Consider the following 22,082-nt stretch of genomic DNA (forward strand, 5'->3'; position numbering starts at 1 on the left):
AGCTAAAAAAGGTCACTCCTCAAAATATGTCCATGAACTACTCCCTGGAATTTGCAAATGGTACTTTTATGGCAGACTTTGCAGGTGTGATTAAGTATGCCAAAATAGGAGGACTTCTCTGGATATCCAGGTGGCTCCTACATACAATCTTTAGCACTGTTCTAAGAGAGAGGTTAGAAGATTTGACACCAATATCAGAGAAGGTGATAGGAAGACAGGCAGAAATTGGAGTGATTTGGCTGCAAGGCACAGAATGACTACATAGCCACCAGAAGCTAGCAGAGGTAAGGAATGGATTCCCCACCCCACCAGAGCCTTTGGAGGAAGGGGGTACCTGCCAACATTGTGATTTCAACCCAGTGATACTGATTTTGAACTTCTGGCCTCCAGAACTGTGAGAGAATAAATTTGTTGTTTTAAGCCATCCAGTTTGTGATAATTTATTACAAGAGCCACAGGAAGCTAACACAACTTCTATCTTTCACTTTTCCTCCTAACACAGACTTGGTCACTAAGACCTATCTCAAATCCACCCATTCTTTTCTCCATTAGCCACACTACCTTGGGCTACTTAACATCCTGATTGGTCTCCTTGTCTTTAGTCTCACCGATCTTGAGTTAATCCTCCACCACTGTTCACAATGTCTAAAATCCAATCATTTTAGTACAGCAATTATTACCTCATGCCTTAGCTATCACATTGTACAACTCTGAACAGCACTAAGTTCTTTTCAGCATGTTCATATATGTATCATTGGACATCAATTGATTTCAATACATAAAACACTCAAGATAAGGCAGACTATTATCCTCCCATTATAGTGATGAAGAAACTGAAGCTCAGAGGATAAAGGACTTATCCAAAGCCATAAGGCAATTAAAAAGCAATTTACATTCTGATGCTAGTCTTTCTCGCTATATATCTCATATTCTCTCTGCTCTATTGTGCTTTTAGATGCTTTAGTTATCTTTTCTTCCTTGCTCTCCAACACAAACTCTTTGCTCCAGTCAAACTGATCTTTGACTCATTCTCTGAACATATTATACATATTTCCACTTCCCCACCTCTGGTCTCATTTTGGAATTCCCTTATTTCTCTCAACAGGTCAAATACTATTCTATTTTGTTCTTCCTTCTACTCTGGATATCAGCAATACCTTCCATTTGCATGCCACTTTTCAGATTACAGTGTATTTTTTTTTTTTTTTGCGGTACGTGGGCCTCTCTCTGTTGTGGCCTCTCCCGTTGCGGATCACAGGCTCCGGACGCACAGGCTCAGCAGCCATAGCTCACTGGCCCAGCCGCTCCGCAGCATGTGGGATCTTCCCGGACCGGGGCACGAACCTGCGTCCCCTGCATCAGCAGGCAGACTCTCAACCACTGCGCCACCAGGGAAGCCCCTACAGTGTATTTTTAAATGTATTTTCTTTGGACCTTAAAAATCTTATGAAGTAGATTAGGAAATTCTTCAAAGATCACAGAAAATAAAGATTAGAAAAAATAAGTGGCCTAATAGGGCCTCAAAATCAAGTACTCTGACTTTAATCCTCTCCTCATTTTATTATTAAACTATGCTGCCTTTCCCTCCACTGAACTCCTGTAGCATTTTCTGTCTTGACCACTGATCTGGCATTTGATATAATACCAGTTTAGGTATTTGATATAATACCAATTTAGGTTTACCAGGTATATGTCCTGTCTCTCCAAGGATAATTCCAGTATATTTTTAGAATCAATTATACCCATGTTCTTTAAAAATCATTTTATAAATGCTTGAAGTATAACTGATGTAAAATATACCAAACATATTTAAAGCATACAATTAGGTCAGTTTTCACACAGATATCAAGATAAGGAATATTTCCATGACTCCTATAATTTTCTTTGTGCCTCTTCACAATGTCTCCCTCCAGCCCTCCTACCCACCCCCGCAACCACGAATTTGCTTTTCATTTTAGACTAGTTGCATTTTCTAGAATTTTAACATAAATGGAATCAGGCAGTATGTATTTTCTTATTCATCTGGCTTCTTTCACTGGATATAATTATTTTGAGATTCATTCATGTTGTTAGGCTCAAGAATTTTTGCTCCTTTTTATTGCTGAGTACTATTCCATTATGTGGATGTACCACAGTCTGATTATCATTTAACAGAGGACAAACTCTTGAGTTGTTTCCACTTTGGGGCTATTACAAATAAAGCTACTGTGAACATCTGTGCACAAGTCTTCATGTAGACACACCAGCAGAGTTTCTAAACCATTTCTGTCTCTACACCATTTACATGTGCTATACTCTTACCAGTAACGTTCCTTATTATAGTGCAGTGGTTCTCAACTAGGCATCCCTTTACGGCCACAAAAGGATCACTGCTCTTTTAATCAGTATTTTATGTATAATAGGTGATCAGTTAGCTGCCTACAGATTTTGCTGTCCTATAGATCCATATGCTATTTGAGGGAAAAGGTTGAGCCTGTGTATATTCTTTAACTGCCTAACACAGGGCATTTTTAAAAAGTTGAATAAATGTTTGTGACTTATGGTGCTTACTTTTGGAATAAGCATATTCTTTTATGTTCATTCACATTATTAATAAAAGTATAATTATAAATGACGGACAACAAAATAAAACTTGAGGCAAAATACCTGAAATAATTTTTTTTTTTTTTTTTTTGTGGTACACGGCCTCTCACTGTTGTGGCCTCTCCTGTTGCGGAGCACAGGCTCCAGATGCACAGGACCAGTGGCCATGGCTCATGGGCCTAGCCACTCCGCAGCATGTGGGATCTTCCCGGACCGGGGCACGAACCCACATCCCCTGCATCGGCAGGCGGACTCTCAACCACTGCGCCACCAGGGAAGCCCTGAAATAAATATTTTTTAAGGAGTTTAACATATACAACATGCAAACGTTTTTATAGAAAACTTGTCAGTATAGATGGTTTAAGAATGGAAGAAAAAACTTCATGCTAAAGTTACACAGAAATCTGAGTGAAGTAGTGAAAATTACAACTCACTTCCTTCTCCATAAAGTTATTGCTACAATAAGATGTTTTCCACTATTATTTCCTTTAGAATCAAGTTTTTTGGACAAATATTACACCACCTCATATTTTAAATTTCGTTCTAAGAAAACCTGTCACTATGTTGTCAATCTAAGCAAAAACAAATATCTACATTTTTCCATGAAAGGAATCACACTTTTCAGAATGGATTCACATGAGTACTCATATTTGAGAACATGAACACTAATAAAAGTGCTTGTGATATTTATGTGACAACTGTTTAATCCCCAAGGGTCTTCCTTAAGTCTTTACTGAGTTTTCAGGAAGAATTCCAAATGAATTACCGTATCTGAGTTATTAAAAAAAAATCATTTAACTTTTGTAACTAGCCACTTTTTAATCAAGTAAAGGTTTTAATCATTTTACTACAAGAAGTAGTTATTTCTAGTTCAGAGCTTTGAGAAGAAGAGAGAATGAGATTTACCTGGAGTTAAACAATAAATCAATTAAACCAGTGATATTAAACTATTAGAATTTCTTCTCATTGCTGGTAACCACAGAGTCATGCTGATTATTAATTTCTATATCCAGATAAAATAAGTTAATATACATTGAGTAACTCCTACCAAGTGTCTTTATCACACTCTGGTGTCACAATTCTGGGAAAAGAATTTTTAAGATCCAGTTATAAAGGAGGAAACAGAAGGTTAAATTAACTTGTCCACATTCTTATAATAAAACCAGGATGTGAAGAAAGGTCTGTCTGACTGAAAACTCAAATTCACAGTCCCCTCTCTCTCCCCATCCCATCAGTTACCATTTACAAGAATTCAATCACAGTACTTAAGGGATATCAGCTATTAACCTCAAATCATTTTTACCAGAAAAAAAGCTTGAAGAAAGGGTGTATCTTATTTAGTCTCTTGGATCCTTACATAAGCAAATCAAATTCAAGTCAGTTTTAGTCAATTAGCATTTAAAGAGCTCTGTGTTTCTCTAAAGAGTGTTTTAAGTGTTCCTACCAAGTACTCACGAGTCCTACTATGTATGTTTTAAAATATGTACACAAGTATAGTGGCTTTACCTAATACGCTTTTGCACTGTTGCCAACCTTATATGCGTCTTATGGATTGAAGCATGTCCCTGAAAAGATAGGTTGAAATCCTAATCCCCAGTACCTGAGAATGTTACCTTATTTGGAAACATGCTCTTTAAAAAGCAATCAAATTAAACTGAGGTAATTAGGATGTTCTTATATAAAGTGAAATACAAAGACAGATGCACAAAGGGGGAATGCCATGTTAAGACTGAAATTATGCTGCCACAAGCCAAGGCACTAGTAAAAGCAAGAAGAGAGGCCAAGAAGAGACCCTTCCCTCATAAGTTCCTTCCCTTAGAAGGAACCAACCCTGTCAACACCATGATTTCAGACTTCTACCCTCCAGAACTGAGACAAAAGTTTCTCTTCATGCCATCCTGTTTGTGGTTACTGCAGCCCTAGCAAACTAATACATGCCTGCTTTTCAAAATAATGTAAAATGTAGCTACGTAAAATTTTAATGGACTAATACACATTTCAATTTAAAAGGCAGAGAGTAGGATTAAAAAAGCAAGCCCAACTACATGTTCGTTACAGGGAACCTACTTTAAATAAAAAGACAGAGAGGTATTTTAGAAGATACACCACGCAAACAACAAGTAAAGGAAGGCTAGAGCCGGCTATCTTTAATAGCACAAAGGTCACTGGTACACAGTCTTTTCAAGTGCAACAAGGTATGTTCACCTAGACAGACCATATGCTGGGCCATAAGACAAATCTTCTTAATAAATTTTAAAGGAATGAATGCACACAGAGTATGTCCTCTAATCACAATTAAAAAATTAGAAGTCAATGAGTTATCAAGAAAATGTCATGTATTTTAAATATAACACACTTCTAAATAACCCATAGTGATGAAGGAATCAACAAGAGAAACTGCAAATTATTTTTAACCGAGTAAAATACTGAAAATACATTATCGACATTTGTACAATGCAGCTAAAGTAGTGCTTAAAGTACAATTTATAGCTTTAGATAAATATATTAGAGAAGGTCTAAAAACCTGTGGCCTACCACCTCACACTCTACCACCTCACATTCATTACAATGACTACTATAAAGAACCAAGTAACAGGAGATAAGTGTTGACAAGGAGGTGGAGAAATGGAGCCCTTGTGCACTGCTGGTGGGAATGTAAGCGTAGACACTATGGAAAACAGTATCGCAGTGACTCAAAAAATTAAACATAGAATTACCATAGGATCCAGCAACTCTACTTCTGGGTATATACCCAAAAGAACTGAAAGCAGAGACACGAGCATATACTTGTACATGAATGTTCACAGGAGCATTATTCACAATAGCTAAATGTCTATCGATAGATAAATGAATAAACAAACTGTGGTATGTACACATTGATGTGGTATATACCACATTGTGGTATGTACAATGGAATATTATTTAGCCTTAAAAAGGAAGGAAATTCTGATATGTGCTATGATATGGATGAACCTTGAGGACATAATGCCAAGTGAAACAAGTCAGTCACAAGATGACAAACGTTGTTGGATTTCAATTATATGAGGTCCCTAGAGCAAAGTCATAGATAAAAAGTAGAAGGGTGGTTGCCACGGGCTGGGGGGAGAGGGGAATAGGGAGTTATTGTTTAATGAGTACAGAATTATATTACAGTTCTGCAGATGAAAGCAGTTCTGAAGATAGACAGTGGTGAGAGTTGCATAATATTGTGAATGTACTTTATGCCACTGAACAGCACACTTAAAAATGGTTAAGTTGGGGGCTTCCCTGATGTTGCAGTGGTTGGGAGTCCGCCTGCCAATGCAGGGGACGTGGGTTTGTGCCCCGGTCTGGGAGGATCCCACGTGCCGCAGAGCGGCTGGGCCCGTAAGCCATGGCTGCTGGGCCTGCGCGTCCGGAGCCTGTGCTCCGCAACGGGAGAGGCCACTATGGTGAAAGGCCCACGTACCGCAAAAAAAAAAAAAAAAAAAGTTAAGTTGGTAAATTTTTTTTCTGTACTTCACTACAATTAAAAAAAAAAAAAATCAATGGCCTAGGTTTCTACCTTAAGAAGCTAGAAAATGACCAAAATAGAAGGAAATAAAGCTCAGACATAAATTAAACAGAAAAATCACAGAAAAAATTAAAGCCAAAACTTGGTTCTCTGAAGAGACAAGCAAAATTGATGTCTTTAGCTAGACTGACCAAGGGAAAAAGAGGTGGGAAAAAAAGGGGGAGGGAGCAGCAGAAGAAAAACCTGGGCAAGTGATATACAGAATGACCATGTTACCAAGTCCAAGCTCACTCTGCTTGCCACATGACAGGCGAATAAGTCAGGAGACGAGGTGTTGAGGCAAGGAACAGTGACTTTATTTGGAAAGCTGGGAGTCCGAAAAGATGGTGGATTAGCGGCCTAGAGTACCATCTTATCCGGATGGGAATACTAGTTTCTTTTATAGAACAGAGGCAGATGAGGTGAGGAAGTAAAGTAAAAAGCCCGTAAGTCTTGCAAAATATCTCCTGGTTCTGGCCAGTCCCAGGGAGGGGATGTGTTAATTTCTTCTTTTCTGCAGCCATTCACAGGTGGGCAGGTCATTGTTTCCCTGTGAGCTAAACAAGGGCACTTCAGTTTAACATTCAGGCAGAGGGGCAGGCCATTATGTATGCCTATAGCTATAGACAGAACAAAAACAATGGAAAGCAAAGGTCAAAGTAAAAGAAACAGATCCAACATGGAGTCAGATTTTGTTCTTCCCTGTTACAACCAGGATGGTAGAATGCTCCAGAAATGAAGGGCATAGAGCATTTCAAGGAGGAGTGGTTGACAGTGTCCAATGCTGCTGATAGGTCAAATAAGATATAAAGTCTATTCAATTTATCTGCAAGGAGTCACTGGTGACCTTAAAACAGCACATAATGGAGAGGCAGTAGAGTTAGACTGCAATAAAGATAAAGACTATATAGAAATGAGGAAGTGAAAATTTTGAGTAGACAATTCAATCTAAAGAAGTTTGGCTCTAAAGATAGGGCAAGGGGGTTAGCTGGAGGGAAATAAGGGCTCGAGGGAGGATACTGATATTTTTATAAAATGGGAGAAACTACAGAATGTTTTTTCCCCCAGATAAGCTTTTCTAAATTGTGGTAAAATATACAGAGAATGTTTTGAGTATTGGTGGAAGAGAATCAGAGAAGGAAAAGATATAGAAAACAGGTGATAACAGATAGTGTAAGATCCCTGGATAAATAGAAAGAAACTGGATTCAGTGCTTGAGTAAAAGAATTAGCCTTAAACAGAATGAGACCCAGTGTAAGAAAAAAGGAAAGGCAGGGTGTAGTTACAGTTAGGCTTATAGGTGGGTGGTGAGAAGTAGTGGGAGTTCTTTTCTGATAGCTTTGGCTTTTACTTCTCTCTGAAGTTATAGGTAGAGGTTAGACTGCTGACAAGAGAGGACATACAGTAGAATTTTGAGGAAAATGAAATATGCAAAAAAATGCGTGGAGGAGAAAAAAAGGATGGCTAGGTGGCACTGAAGGCCCCACTGAAATTGGAGACCACAAATTTCTAGTGTCAATAATCTATGGCTTTTGAGTTATGTATATCTCAAGAAACTGTTAAAGAATAATCAATGGTTTTGAACCATTTTTTAAAAAAAAGCAGTAATAATCATTAGTTAATACTTACATAGTACTCAATATGTACCAAGCATTATTCTAGGTATTTTTTACATATTAATTATTTAATTTTCACACAACCTTTTGAGATAGGTATCACTTGGTATCTCCACTTAACCAAGGAAAATGAAGCACAGAGAAGTTAAGGAGCCAGCCCATGGCCATACAATTAGTAAACACTAGAGTCAAGATCTGAACCTAGGCGGTATGCTCAGTGATGCTTTACACTGAACTGCCTCTCAAAGTAAAGCTAAGTGAACCTAGTTGAAGGAAGTAGGAAGAAAAGAGGAGGAAACATACCAGGTGGGCCAAAAACAGAGGCAGTGATTCCTGTAAATAGAAACAGTTCTCACAGAAGTAGGGTATAGTTTCATATGGCACATAAAAGGCACCAAAGATAAAAGAAACTGTCCTCATGGAGTAATGGAAAGCCACAAAAAGGAAATGAGCAATGTTGGGTGATCCAAAGCAAAAAGAAAGAAAAGCGAAAGCAAAGGAAAAAGTAAAACCCAGATAGTCAAAATGTAAAAAAGGGGAAAAAGGTAAAAATGGAAGAAAGCACACACACACACACACACACACGCTAGTAAACATACCAGTAGAAGAGAAAAACGAAATGGAAGCAAAGTAAGTATCCCTCGAGTCCCTGAAAAATCTTACATTTTATTTTCTTTGTTTGGACCAAAGAATTTACTAATTTTATCAAAGTGAATAAAATTAACATTTAATAGAGGGTAGTTCTGAATAGGCTTGCTTGCTAACAGTAGGTGAAGATCAGATACTTAGGGTAAGATCTGAATTAGAGAAAATCATTTTTAAAAGGAATTATCTAAAGTCATTTCAGAAGCCCGAGGGTAGTAGTTCCACAAAATCTTGATTCCAAAGATTCAAAGTCTTGGTTATATGGTACCCAAAGACGTTTGTACAACAGTTATGCTGAATGCATCAAAAATTATCAAAAGCGGGTTTCCCTGGTGGCGCAGTGGTTGAGAGTCTGCCTGCCAATGCAGGGGACACGGGTTCGTGCCCCGGTCTGGGAAGATCCCACGTGCCGCGGAGCGGCTAGTCCCATGAGCCATGGCCGCTGAGCCTGTGCGTCCGGAGCCTGTGCTCCGCAACGGGAGAGGCCACAACAGTGAGAGGCCCGCATACCACAAAAAAAATAAATAAATAAATAAATAAAAATTATGAAAACCAAGTAAACAGCAAATCTTGTCAACATAAAAAAAAACATATATATACCATTGAATACCTATAGAAGAATAACAATATAGAATACGGAAATTACAAATTCTTGGAGTATCAAACATTTGTAATTTTTAAGTTTTTTTAAAGCTATACAATTATTAAAATGGAAGAACATTCAATATGGAGACAAAGAAAATGTTCTCCTAGAAAAGTGAGACATTAATAAGTTTCATCCATCAACTTTCACTCTTATAAGACAGTTATCAATGTGAAATACCACAATGATATAAGCCACTGATGTACTCCATGATCAGTTATGTAAACGTGTGCTGGCTAAGGTCACCTTTGGCCCTAATAACGTCAGTGAAGAAATTAATGTAATATTCAATGTGCCCTTCAAGCAAGAGTGTAATATAAATTCAATGTATCTTTATATTTTAAAAAACACATATGCAATCACTATTTTATTTTAGATCCTGTGACTAAGAATCCAGAGATTTCCAGCTCATTGTCTAAAATGGGGTGAAGTTTTTCTGATATAAAGAACAAATGTGGCTTTCAGCTTAACAGGAGATAAATTTCAAGCAATCAGTCTGAGGTACAGGGAAAACTGTCTCAGTCATGAATGCGGTTGCATTTAAAGTAAAAACATTCCATTATACCTTATATAAAGACATGCTCAATAGTCTACAGAATACCAGGAAACCACAGGAGGGGGAAAATATATATATACACACACACACATTCAATATATATAATAAAGATATTAAAAAATTACAGTTGGAAGAAGCCAAATTAATTAGGATCCCCCAACTAATGAAGGAAACTCCTTTACAATAGTCTTTGATGCTTGACCATTTTCAATAACAAGAGAGTTTTATCCTTTACAAGGCTAGGAAGACTTAAAGTTTAAAACCTTCAACACTGGGGACTTCCCTGGTGGCGCAGTGGTTAAGAATCCGCCTGCCAATGCAGGGGACATGGGTTCGACCCCTGGTCCAGGAAGATCCCACATGCCACGGAGCAACTAAGCCCATGCGCCACAACTATTGAGCCTGCACTCTAGACCCCGTGAGCCACAACTACTGAGCACATGTGCCACAACTACTGAAGCCTGCGTGCCTAAAGCCCGAGCTCCACAACAAGAGAAACCACTGCAATGAGAAGCCCGCACACCGCAACGGAGAATAGCCCCCGCTCGATGCAACTAGAGAAAGCCCATGTGAAGCAACGAAGACCCAACACAACCAAATAAATAAGTAAATAAATAAAAATTAAAAAAAAATTAAAACCTCCAACATTTTATTAGAAAAATTTTAGATGCAATCTTCAGTGCTGCTATAGGACTAATGTCAGTCATGCACTTCCTTTGATTCATGCTGAGTGAAAATATATCCAATTTTATGACATATATTTAGCTGTGAGGTGCAGCAAAGTAGTTAAGTGAAACACTGAAGACAGACTTGAGTTTGAAACCTGGATATCAGTTTCCTTATTTGCAGATACCAGCAGCAGTAACAAAGGGTTAATGTGAGATGTGAATGAGATGATGTATGAAATGTCTAGCACAGTGCTACCTTTTTAAAGGGGCTCAACAAATGTTGGCAATTATCATCCCTGTATTAGCCCACTCCCTATGCTACACTTTGTGGCATTTTTTTCATCACCTTATGTGTTCTAACCTTGGGTAGTATATTTTACCAAGATTAAAGACAGAATGAAGGCAAATGGGACCAAAGCATATGCATTCCTCATTTTCCCACTCCATTTCCTGAAGGAAAGAGATGTTTGCTCTATTACCAAAAGCAGTGATGGTGTACACAGAGGGAAACATACCGTGGGCACAACTTTTCCTGGGTGATAAGCAGCTTATAAACTGCATAATTGTATTCTGCTTATTTTAGACAACTACTGATTGCTCCCTTATATATTCTCATTTGAAAGCATAATTATAATTTCTATCATATTTTGCCCAATCGAAAAAAAAGTGCTATCCTCACTGATCATATATCCAAATACCTTTTATATTTGCAGATAGCATATGTATGTCAGTTTTGCTGTGTGACATATAAGTAGATGGATTCATAAAGCTCTACCAACTACATGCCCCTTTAAAGACATGGTTTTTGTAATTCCCCGGTGGTCTGGTGATTAGGTTTCCGGGCTTTCAATGCCAGGGCCCAGCGTCGGGGAACTAAGATCCTGCAAGCCTGCAGCCGAAAGGAAAAAAAAAAAAATTTGACCAAACAATAAAGATATGATTTTCAAAGTAAAGCTTGCAAAAACAAGCTTGAGGGCTTCCCTGGTGGCGCAGTGGTTGAGAGTCCGCCTGCCGATGCAGGGGACACGGGTTCGTGCCCCGGGCCGGGAAGATCCCACATGCCGCGGAGCAGCTGGGCCCGTGAGCCATGGCTGCTGAGCCTGCGCGTCCGGAGCCTGTGCTCCGCAACGGGAGAGGCCACAGCAGTGAGAGGCCCGCGTACCACAAAACAAAAACAAACAAAAAAAACAAGCTTGAAATCTACTTCTCTGCTCACCTCTGAAGATTAGTCTAGTGCTTTCTCTTTGCCAGATGAATCGGAATCGAATTGCAAAATTTAAAAGTACTCCTATATCGCTTCACAAGAGTAACATACTTTGCCCACTGCAGTCAAGATTTATGAGATTAGATATTAAAAGGGTTGACGAAGTTAAAGAACACTTCATCTTAAAAACTAATTTGGGTGAGTCTTCTTTAAGCATACTTTAAAAATATTACCTTGACTTTTGAACCTTGTATATAGTTTATATACTCACACATGAAATTTTAAAAGGGAGCCCTTTTACACTGTTGGTGGGAACATAAACCAGTGCAGCCACTGTGGAGAACAGTATGGAGGTTCCTTAAAACACGAAGAATAGAGCTACCATAGGATCCTGCAATCCCACTCCTGGGCATATACCCTGAGGAAACCGTAAGTCAAAAAGAGTCATGGACCACAATGTTCACTGAAGCACTGTTTACAATAGCCAGGACATGGAAGCAACCTAAATGTCCACTGACAGAGGAATGGATAAAGAGATGTAGTATGTGTGTATACAAACACACACACACACACACACACCCCTCCACATACTGGAATATTACTCAGCCATAAAAAACAATAATGCCATTTGCAGCAACATATACGGACCTAGAGATTACCATACTAAGTGAAGTAAGTCAGACCAAGACAAATATCACATGATATCACTTATATGTGGAATCTAAAAAAGTGATACAAATTAACTTATTTACAAAATACAGACTCACAAAGAAAACAAACTTACCAAAGGTTAACCAAAGGTTACCAAAGGGGGAAGGGCGGGTGAAAAATTAGGGGTTTGGGATTAACAGATACACATTACTAAATATAAAATAAACAAGGACCTATTGTATGGCACAGGGAACTATATTCAGTATCTTGTAATAACCTATAAAGGAAAAGAATCTGAAAAAGAATATATGTATATCTGAATCACTTTGCTATACACCTGAAACTAACACAACACTAAATCAACTACACTTCAATAAAAAGTTGTTTCTTTTGGAAAAAAAATAAAGTTTAAAAAAGAAAACCTTAAGATAAAAAATGAAACTAATGAACCATATCAAATTGGCAGTATAACCAAACAGAGGAAAGTACTTCAGGTGACTTCGGAACACAGTAAATACTCTGATTATACAGCCTTCATGTAATATATTCTAAGGACAAAAATAAATGCAAAGAAATCTTAAACTTTACTCAGTTTATTGTTAGTAATGATATTGGTATGACAATTTTGAAATGATTTTAAGTATACATAGTAGGATAAGGCAAGTATGTTAATTTTATTAGGAACCAAGATTTTTGTTTAAGACAAAAGAGACCAATATAGAATCAAAGAAGTTAAAGAAAAATCTGCTATGTTAAATCTGAATTGGATATATCACTATGAACTTGATTCACAAGCAAAAAACCATTTTTAGTTCTCCCCTCTGAAAGGGCCTAGAAATAGTGACATTCCAGCAGCAATGAATATGCCAAACATCCAGATCTTGGTTTCTATACACCATTTCTCACTAAAAAGAACCAAGACTCCTTAGATTAACAGCCCATTCCAGATCTGGAACAAGGAAAGTAACAAGGCAAGCCTGGGATATCCTGTGCCAGAAAGCACTCGCAGCATTAAAAAGACACAGGAGACAGCTTGAAAAGGTTCCTACTGCCCAAATGTGGGACAGTTAGATCATCAAGAAGAAAAACGACTGTCATGGTTATTAAAAAAAAAAAAGAATAAATTAAAACCCATGAGTCCATAGTGAAACTGTTAACGCAAGTTCATGTGCCTGACACACAGTGAGGCCAAACAAACTGAAACGTCGGAGTCTGGAGCAGAGAAAGGTTTACTGCAGGGCCATGCAAGGAGATGAGGTGGCTCATGCCCTAATAAGCCCCGAGCTCTCTGAAGGGTCCCCGAAGGGTTTCGGCAAAGTACTTTTAAAAGCCAGGTGAGGGAGGGAGGTCGCGAGGTATGTGATCAGCTTGTGCACAATTCTCTTACAGTCTGATGGTGTGGCGGCAGGGTGGTGTCACAGGGGTTCACGTTATCTGTCCTTAGGCAACAGGAGGCCTGGGGCTATGGGCTCAGGGTCGCCAAGGAGTTAACATCTGCCATTTGTTGGAGGGGGATAGGTTTACATCTGCAAAACAACTCAGGAAATGTGCATCCAACACTATTATCTAGGTACTTCAGAGAGAAGCAAAGCAGAGGATCTGGGGGAGGGCCTGTCCTGGGAAGGCCCCATGGGGTCCTGCTCGGTTACAGTTATCCCCATAAAAAAGAAAAAAAAAAACCTTATTTGCCACCATTGGGGGTGACTATTGCCCCAGTATTCTTTACTCTGAATACTGATAACGGGAGGGAGGACATTAGCATTTTTAGGAGGAAGTTTAGTTCACTCCTAGTTAATGAAGGAAAACTTCCTGACAGAAAATCTCCAATAAAATAACTGATTTAAGCAAGAGTCATCAATGGGTGCTAAAATCACTGAGCAAAGGGTAGGCAGAAACAGGTATTTGCTTGGTGTCAAGGTATTACTCCAAGATCACGTACAAATCACAAACAGGGAAACCACATCTTTATAACAGATCTGGTAGTCACCACTTTGATCAAGTGGTCACATTTAGTATCCTTAACAGTGTGGCAATCTGACGTTAAATACCTCCTAAATGGCATAACATGAAGTACACAGCATCATCTATTAAATATTCTTGCCAAATGAAGTTTTCCTTAAGCTACTCAAGCTTTTCTTTAGACCTAACTTCCAGTAACAGGAAATTCAGGGGGATAGAAGAATAAATTAAATGACACCATTAGGAAACAGACAAACCCAGAAGTGGGAGCATTCTATAAAGCAAGTGGTTTGGTTAATTGTCAGAATAAAAAAAGACGGGTACCTCTCTTCTAAAAAAAGGACTAGAGGCGTAATCAACAAATGCAATGCTGGGGGCAGGGGTAGATTTCCCAAAAGAGACCTTGGCATACTAAGGAAATTTGCATATGGATTGTTAATTTAGAAAGGTGTTGATAATGATACTGGGGTTAGAATGTCCTTAGTTTTAGGAAGCCATGCTGAAATACTGGAGTGTCATGGGATTTGCAATTTACTTTCAAATGATTACATACTGAGACACACAGAAAGGGAGGAGAGTGGGGAAATGGCAAAAATGTCAATCACTGAATCTAGGCACTGCATTTTTCCCTCAATTTCAAAGAGACTGACATTTTTCATAATTAAGTTTTAAAAAAGTGTACCTGTACTGAGAGGAATGGTAGAAAACACATCTACACTGGAATTATATCTGGATACAAATCTCACCTCTATCACTAACAAGTTGTGTGGCCTAAAGCAAGTTACTTAGTATCACTTGAGTTTGTCTCATCTGTAAAACCCAAGCAATAATATCTTAAGTCATTAAGTTGTTCTGAGAATAAAATCACGTCAGATATGTAAAATGCCTAGCAGTGTTGCACACAATAAGTAAAGCTGGTTTTCATAATTAATGCAATCATCCTAAAATACAAGACTACAGGAAAACATTCCTTTCATTATTGCCACATTCCATGATTAGGAAGCTACATTAGGTAAAATTAAATATCCATTGGCAGTGAAAGTGAAGTAATGGGGGTAAGTAACTGTATAAATGAAGATTTACCTAATATTTTTTTAAATGCAATAATTCCGACCGAAACCCTCTAGGCAAAAAAAATCTACCTACCCAAACTATTGGTATCTATCAAATTGTGAAGTCTGCTTTTGGTATTAGCCGCTTATCCGAATAAAACAGTAAGAAAATAAGTGGAAGTTAAAGGGAATGTCTTCCTAACCAACAGAAAATCTACTTATACGTCGAAAAAAATAAGTTCTGGCCTTCATTTCTGTAAGTCAGTCCCAATAAAGCAGACTTACTGGGCTTTACTCTAAATTCTGGTTAACCTTCATACAACTCGCAAGCATGCTTCCTTTCATCAGTTCTAACGTACTCGTCACTTCACTCGCAGGTAACCCTTTTCTGGTTAGGCCAGCAGAAAATGACTAGATGCAGACTGACCCCAGATAGGGAAGAAAAAAAGGTTTTCATTTTTTGTTTTTTAAGTAAGTGCCAACCTTTTCTTCCCAGTACCAGAGAAAAAAAGCAGCAGGGGAGAGAGGGAACAGTGGGTCTCGCGCTGCAGGCTCGACCAGGTGAGACGCTAACACCCCGCCTCCTCGAGGTTAGGGTGCTGGGCACACGCGCGTGCGGATGCGGGGCGTCCTGGGAGATCGGGGCAATTTCTCCTGGACGGCGGGATCCAAGGCCAGTCTCCTTCCCGAAGGCTCAGATGCCACTGAGAGGACCCTGCGGGGTGTCTCCCGGCGCGGAGGGGGTGACGAGACCAGGCGTTCCCTTCCGTCCAGCGCCCATATGGGGGACGCGCAGCGTCAGCCCTTCGGAGGGCGCGCCCGAGGGCGCGGGCGGCGAAGAGGGGCCGGCCCTGCCCTCCCCTCCCCGTTTACCTGCGGGCGGCGGTGCCAGGGCCCGGAGGCCTGCTGCTCCTCCTCCTCCTCCTCCTCCCCGCCAGGCTGAGGCGGCGAGGGGGTGGTGGCGGCGGTGGCGGCGGCAGCCCGGGGGGAGGGGGCGGAGCGCGCGGCCCGCTCCCTCTCTCCTCCCCCGGGAGGCGGAGGAGACCCTATCTCGGGCCGCCGCGCCTAGGCCCGTGGACAGCCTGCGGCAGGGGCATGGCGGCCCCGAGCAGCGGCGTGCCTGCGAGGTGGGAGAGTGCGAGGCGGCGGGAGGGGAGCGCTCTGGGGGCCTGAGGGGAGGAGCGAGGGGGCCCGGCGAGCCGCGCGCGGGCGGCCGTTGGGGGCGGTTGGCCGAGGGCAGGCGGCGGTTTGGGGAGCGCGGCGACGGCTCGCGTTTTCCCGGCGGGGCGGGGTGGGGAAGGGGAAGGGGAGTGAGGGGAGGGGAGGGGGAGGTTGGGAGGGAGCCGCCGCCGCGCGCGTGCGGGCCGGCGCCGCCGCGGTTGCCGCTCCGTTCACTCCAGCCTGTTTGGGGGCACTTTGTTTGTGTCCCACAATGCTCTGCGCTGGCGGCCGGGCTGGGGAGGGGGAGGGCAAGTGGGCGGGGCGGAGCGAGCTCGGGGGCGGGGCGCGAGCTCAGGGCGGGGGGAACGCGGGTACTGCGCAGGCGCAGAGTAGTCTGCTCCCGGTCGCCGTCTCTTGAGCTCGGTCTCCCGACGCATCCGCGGGTTTTGACAGGGGCCGTGCATCTTCATGCCTTCGTGAACACGTGTAGAGTTACCTTCACAGGCCGCCTAGGCCCTGGCCAATTCGTCCTTCCTCTGCCCGTCCTCTCAGCCGGCTTCCCGCTAACCTTGACAAGCATTTCTGCGCACGGTGCACGCTTCTTGCATTTTTTTTCCCTCCTTTGAGCTAAAACCGAAACAAACTCCCGTTTTCTCGAGTGGTTTCTGTAGCGGCGCTGAACCGGAACACCCCAGACACTTTCTCTCGGTGAGAGGGTGAGCTGGTAGTCAGCCCATTTCTCACACGCGGAAACGGAGGCCTGCGGAGAGGCGGCCCGGGACAGGTGAGGATGCCGTGCGCCGCCGGCTCCCGCGCCCGCCTCCCCTCAGGCAGCCAAGCCCGGGCGGTGTCCGGCTCCCTGCGGCCTCTGCAGCCCGGGGCGTCCTCTCGGCGCCCGAGGATTGTTCTAGAATTTCCCTGGGCCACCCGGCGGGAGGTGCGGTTTTGAAATGACTGGAGAAGTACATCTCATTCCCCCAACACGGGGCTCCTCAAATATGCCTGTTCTTTTCACACCTGGAGTCTCATTTGGTTCCACCGCCAGTAACCTGGCTTTCCGGCGAGGGAGTATGCGGGGGGGCTTGAGAGTTCTCGGTCAACTGCAAAATCGCGTAAAGTGTTAAAACTCCCGGGACTCCAAGCCTTAGCGTCCCCGGCCCGGCGGGCGAGCACTCGGACGGGGCCCGGTGGCCCGGAGGGGCGCCCTGGACGTCTGGCAGAAGCGCACCCCAGGCTAGTCGGCCGGCCGCGCGGGGGCCGAGGGGGTGCGGCCTGCAGCGCCCGGGGGGCTCCTCAGCTGCAAGCTGTGTTTTCCCACGCCTTCAGCTTTTGCACCGAAAAACTTCTCCAAAGGGCGTTGTGCAAGGTGGCCCGGCACCCCGTCTGAAGTAGAGTGGCGTTTTCTTCTGAAACACTTGGCAACGTCTTGCATTGATCTCACTGAGAGACAAGCACCCCAGCACCCTAGCACCCCCTCTTTCTAGCCACCGAAATCTACGTGAGAAATAAAGGCCATAAAAAGCAACGTCAAATTGTATAGTCTTCTGCGGTTTCCAACAGATTTTCAAGTATATATAATGTTTAATCCTCACAGCAATCGTAATACGTAGGTTTTGCTGTCATTCCCACCATCATTTTTATTATTCCCATTTCAGAGATGAGGAAAGTCAGGAACATGCGAATGAGGCCAGAAAGTTTTGTGCTGAGATTTGAAGAAGGAGAAGAAAAAGAAGGCGAATGCTTACCCTGGGAGGGGACCGGCAGTGACAGAGTAAGTCTCAGGAAGGGCCTGGTGTGTGTTAGAGCAGGTGCACAAGGTAATACCTGGAGAAGAATCAGGGTGGGAATAAAGCAGTCAAACAAATCCTGCGGACCTCTCCTAGGGCATTTAATCGGAGAGTCGATAAGGGACCTCTAGGCAAGGCCTCTTCCCAGGGGCCTGAGGTAGCAGCCCTGGCACAAAATACAGCTTTTCTTGTATTACTCTCTCGTCTCTTCTCCATTTCCTCCCTTTTTGTACTTTTCTGTTTTTCTTTTTTTTTTTTTTTTTTGCGGTACGCGGGCCTCTCACTGTTGTGGCCTCTCCCGTTGCGGAGCACAGGCTCCGGACGCGCAGGCTCAGCGGCCATGGCTCACGGGCCCAGCCACTCCGCGGCATGTGGGATCCTCCCGGACCGGGGCACGAACCCGTGTCCCCTGCATCGACAGGCGGACTCTCAACCACTGCGCCACCAGGGAAGCCCACTTTTCTGTTTTTCATTTTATATTTAAAAATTATCATCCTCTCACCCCACCCCCTTACTGGGACTGGAGGATAAATTAACCACCCAATGGCTGTGGGATCCTGAGGGCACAGGGCTAGATGGTTGGATAGGGTGTGAAAAAATAGAAAAAGATTAACTGTGTAGGAGTCCTCTCCTCTGCTTTGGCTGTGGGCAGGGTCACTTTCTGTGGCGTCTGCAGCCTCCCACCTTCTCCTGGGCTAGTAGAGACTTGCCCTTGGGTTGGCGGAATATATACACCTTTCTTCCACACTAGATTAAATAATACTGCTGGGAGGATTTTATGAAACCAGAATCCTGCACACAGGCGAAACAAACAAACGGAGACAGTTATGAGGAACCTTTAATTATTAACCTGGTGTAGGTGATTCTGAGGAATTCAAATACCAGGCGAAGAGGGTTTTATTTCAGCCCTGAGCTGTTTGAGGGACCAAATTCTGGCAGAAATGGCCCTTACTTGTGGTAGACCATAAGGGCTGGGAACTTACTTACTTAGTCCACAACTTATTTCAGAGCAAGAACACTGGACACTTAACTGAAAGATCTCTAGTCCAACTCGCATAATTCCAATAAAGGAGAACTCACTACTGCACAAAGCAGCCTTGCTTCCCTATTAGATCATTCCAACTATATTAACAAACTTAGTCTTACTCCCCGACCCTGAAACTAGCACCTCTTCTAGTATTCCCATTTCATCATCCAAGTTGAGCATGTCAGCTTGGCTACTTCACTACTCTACCACATCTCAGTTCCATCCCATCAACAAGTCCTGCTGAATTTGTCCATTCCTACAACCACCATCCTCATCTTGTAACCAAGCAGGACGCCATGGGGCCTTCCCTTCCCAGGACAGGCCTTCCCCCAGATCCTCTGCTTTAGCTGCTCTCTGAAGTACCTAGATAATGGTGGATTTGATGCACATTTCCTGAGTTGTTTTGCAGATGTAAAAAACCCCCCTCTCCAACAAATGGAAGATTGTTAACCTTGAGCCCATAGCCCCAGGCCTCCTGGAGCCTAAGGACTGATAATGTGGACCCCTGTGACACCACCCTGCTGCCACACCATCAGACAATCAGAGAATTGATAAGCTGATAAGCTGATCACATACCCTGAGGCTCCCCCTGCCACCCTGGCTTTTAAAAGTGCTTTGCCAACCTTGCGGGAGCTCAGGGCTTTTTAGGGCATGAGCCACCTCATCTCCTCGCATGGCCCCAATGTTTCAGTTTGTTTGGCCTCACTGTGCATTGGGCACACGAACTTGCATTAACAATCTAAGACATCAACCAATACCTTGTACCAGGAGAAGTGTAATACCACTTACCTGGTTTCCAGGATATACCCCGGGCCCTTCTCTTCACTCTCTGCATGGTAGCTGGAGTTATAATGCATAGTGATCTTATCACACAACAATGGCTTCCTATTGTTTTTAGGATAAAATCTCAAACTTTTACCATGGCTTTCACAGCTACAAATGTGGGCCTGTTCAATACATAGCTTGAGCTTCAACTCTCATTATACTCTTTCAAGGAACATGCCAGATGCAGATTTTTTTTTCACATCTTCTAAAATGCCACACTCTTTCCTCCAGTGCACACGTTACTCCCTCTGTGTATGTATACATTGTTCCTTAGCTAATTCCTCTCAATCCACACATCTCTTCTACATAATATATGTATTTAAAGAGAAAAACCAGGGCTTCCCGGTGGTTCAGTGGTTAAGAATCCGCCTGCCAATGCAGGGGACATGGGTTCGAGCCCCTGTTTGGGAAGATCCCATATGCTACAGAACAACTAAGCCCATGTGCCACAACTACTGAGCCTGCCCTCTAGAGCCCACCGACCACAACTGAGCCCGTGTGCCACAACTACTGAAGCCCATGAGCCTAGAGCCCCTGCTCTGCAACAAGAGAAGCCACTGCAGTGAAGAAGCCCGCGCACCGCAAGGAAGAGTAGCACCCGCTCCCTGCAACTAGAGAAAGCCCGCGCGCAGCAAGAAGACCCAACACAGCCAAAAATAAATAATTAACATAATAATAATAATAAAATAAAGAGAAAAACCACAAGCCCAAATGGTATCACTCTTGCTAAAGCCCATGGTACCAAACCTAGATTTAATACCTGACCTAATTGCAGTTTCGACCTTTACCAGGAATGTAATCTTCATCAGCCAGTTTGGAAGTTTCTGGTCAGCAATAATAATAATCTGTCACATGGACCCTCTCCATTCCCCACCCCACCCCGCCCCAGGAAGAAGATGCAGTCTGCATGATGAAACCCTTGCTGTCACTTCCCCCCACAGAAGAAGGTGTCCTAGCCTAAAAATAATCCTTTCTATTCTTTTATCAAACATCCCTTGCCCTCCCCCACTTCTTCCTATAAAACCTTCCATTTTGTACAACCCCTCAGAGCACACTTCTCATTGCTAGATGGGATGCTACCTGATTCAGGAATCGAATAAACTGAATTAGATCTTCAAGTTTACTGAGCTGAATTTTGTTTTTTTAACAATATACATGAACATTATGAGATATAATTCACATACCATACAATGCACCCATTTAAAGTGTTACAGTTCAGTGTTTTTTAGTAGCAGAGTTGTTCAGTCATCACCACAGTCAATTTTTGAACATTCTCGTAACCCCAAGAAGAAACTCTTACCATTAGCAGTCACTCTCCCTTCCTCCCCAACTCCTCAGCCCTAGGCAAACACTAATCTGTATACTTTCTGCTTCTACAGATTTGCCCATTCTGGACGTTTCATATAAATGGAATTCAGCTTTCTTTTTGACAACCACTCATTCAAGTCCTCCTCCCCTGTTTCCCCTGACTCTGTTAGATCCCATGGTATAGATTCTTAGAGCTCCCTGCATTTCTCCAACACTCTTCTAATTACCACTGTAGTTCCCTCTTATCATTCACCATTTTAATCCCAGAGCCTAGCACAGTGTCTAGCCCATAATAGGTATTTGATAAATGTTTAAGGAATGAATCATGATTAATGAAATCAATGAAAATGGGGGCCAATTTTATCAGTTAGTAGAATAGCAACTTCCCAAGACCTGTGATGTCAGGGAAGAAGCTTGTGCTTCAGTAGACTTACCCATTCTTCTCCAAGATGCCAGAATATCCACAATTAAAGTCCATCCTTTAAAAAAAAAAAGTCCATCCTTTTGATTTTTTTTTGAATGTTTGTAGCAGCTTTATTCATAATTGTCAAATCTGGTCACAACATCCTTTTGATTTTTGAAGACTCATTAGACCTTTAAGATGCAATTGTTGAAATACAGCTCATCTTCAGATGGGGAATTGGTGGTTTAATTTCTTTTTTAATTCAAGGAAGAAGGTGGTGCTTTGGTCAGTAATTTGATCTTAATGCTTTTGTTTGCTCTCAGCCCACCTTGCCTCCCACCACAACACTATTTTTCTTCCTCTTCACAGGATTCACAGCCAGACTTCTCAAACCTAAATATTATCCGCACTCACTGTTCTTTGATCGTGCTTCTCCTTCTTTACTTCTCATCATCCCCTCTA

The 22,082-nt window shown here is 42.5% G+C and overlaps 1 protein-coding gene and 1 long non-coding RNA gene across 7 annotated transcripts in view; one reads left to right on the forward strand and one right to left on the reverse strand.

Annotated features, from left to right (window-relative positions):
- ZBTB44 (zinc finger and BTB domain containing 44) overlaps positions 1-16,525 on the reverse strand; it is a 70,929-nt gene extending 54,404 nt beyond the window's left edge. For 4 of the 5 annotated variants that reach the window (XM_060105657.1, XM_060105656.1, XM_060105655.1 and 1 more), the window contains exon 1: positions 15,983-16,069. The gene's annotated coding sequence lies outside the window, so the exon portion shown is untranslated. Of the gene's footprint in view, positions 1-15,982 lie in introns of all 5 variants that reach the window. The other variant, XM_060105659.1, reaches the window with a different exon arrangement.
- LOC132494481 (uncharacterized) overlaps positions 16,016-22,082 on the forward strand; it is a 42,261-nt gene continuing 36,194 nt past the window's right edge. For both annotated transcript variants that reach the window (XR_009533071.1, XR_009533072.1), the window contains exons 1-2: positions 16,016-16,236; positions 17,926-18,041. This is a non-coding gene — a long non-coding RNA (uncharacterized LOC132494481). The remainder of the gene's footprint in view (positions 16,237-17,925; positions 18,042-22,082) is intronic.

This window comes from Mesoplodon densirostris, chromosome 7 (genome assembly GCF_025265405.1).
Source record: "Mesoplodon densirostris isolate mMesDen1 chromosome 7, mMesDen1 primary haplotype, whole genome shotgun sequence".
Lineage (NCBI taxonomy): Eukaryota > Metazoa > Chordata > Mammalia > Artiodactyla > Ziphiidae > Mesoplodon > Mesoplodon densirostris.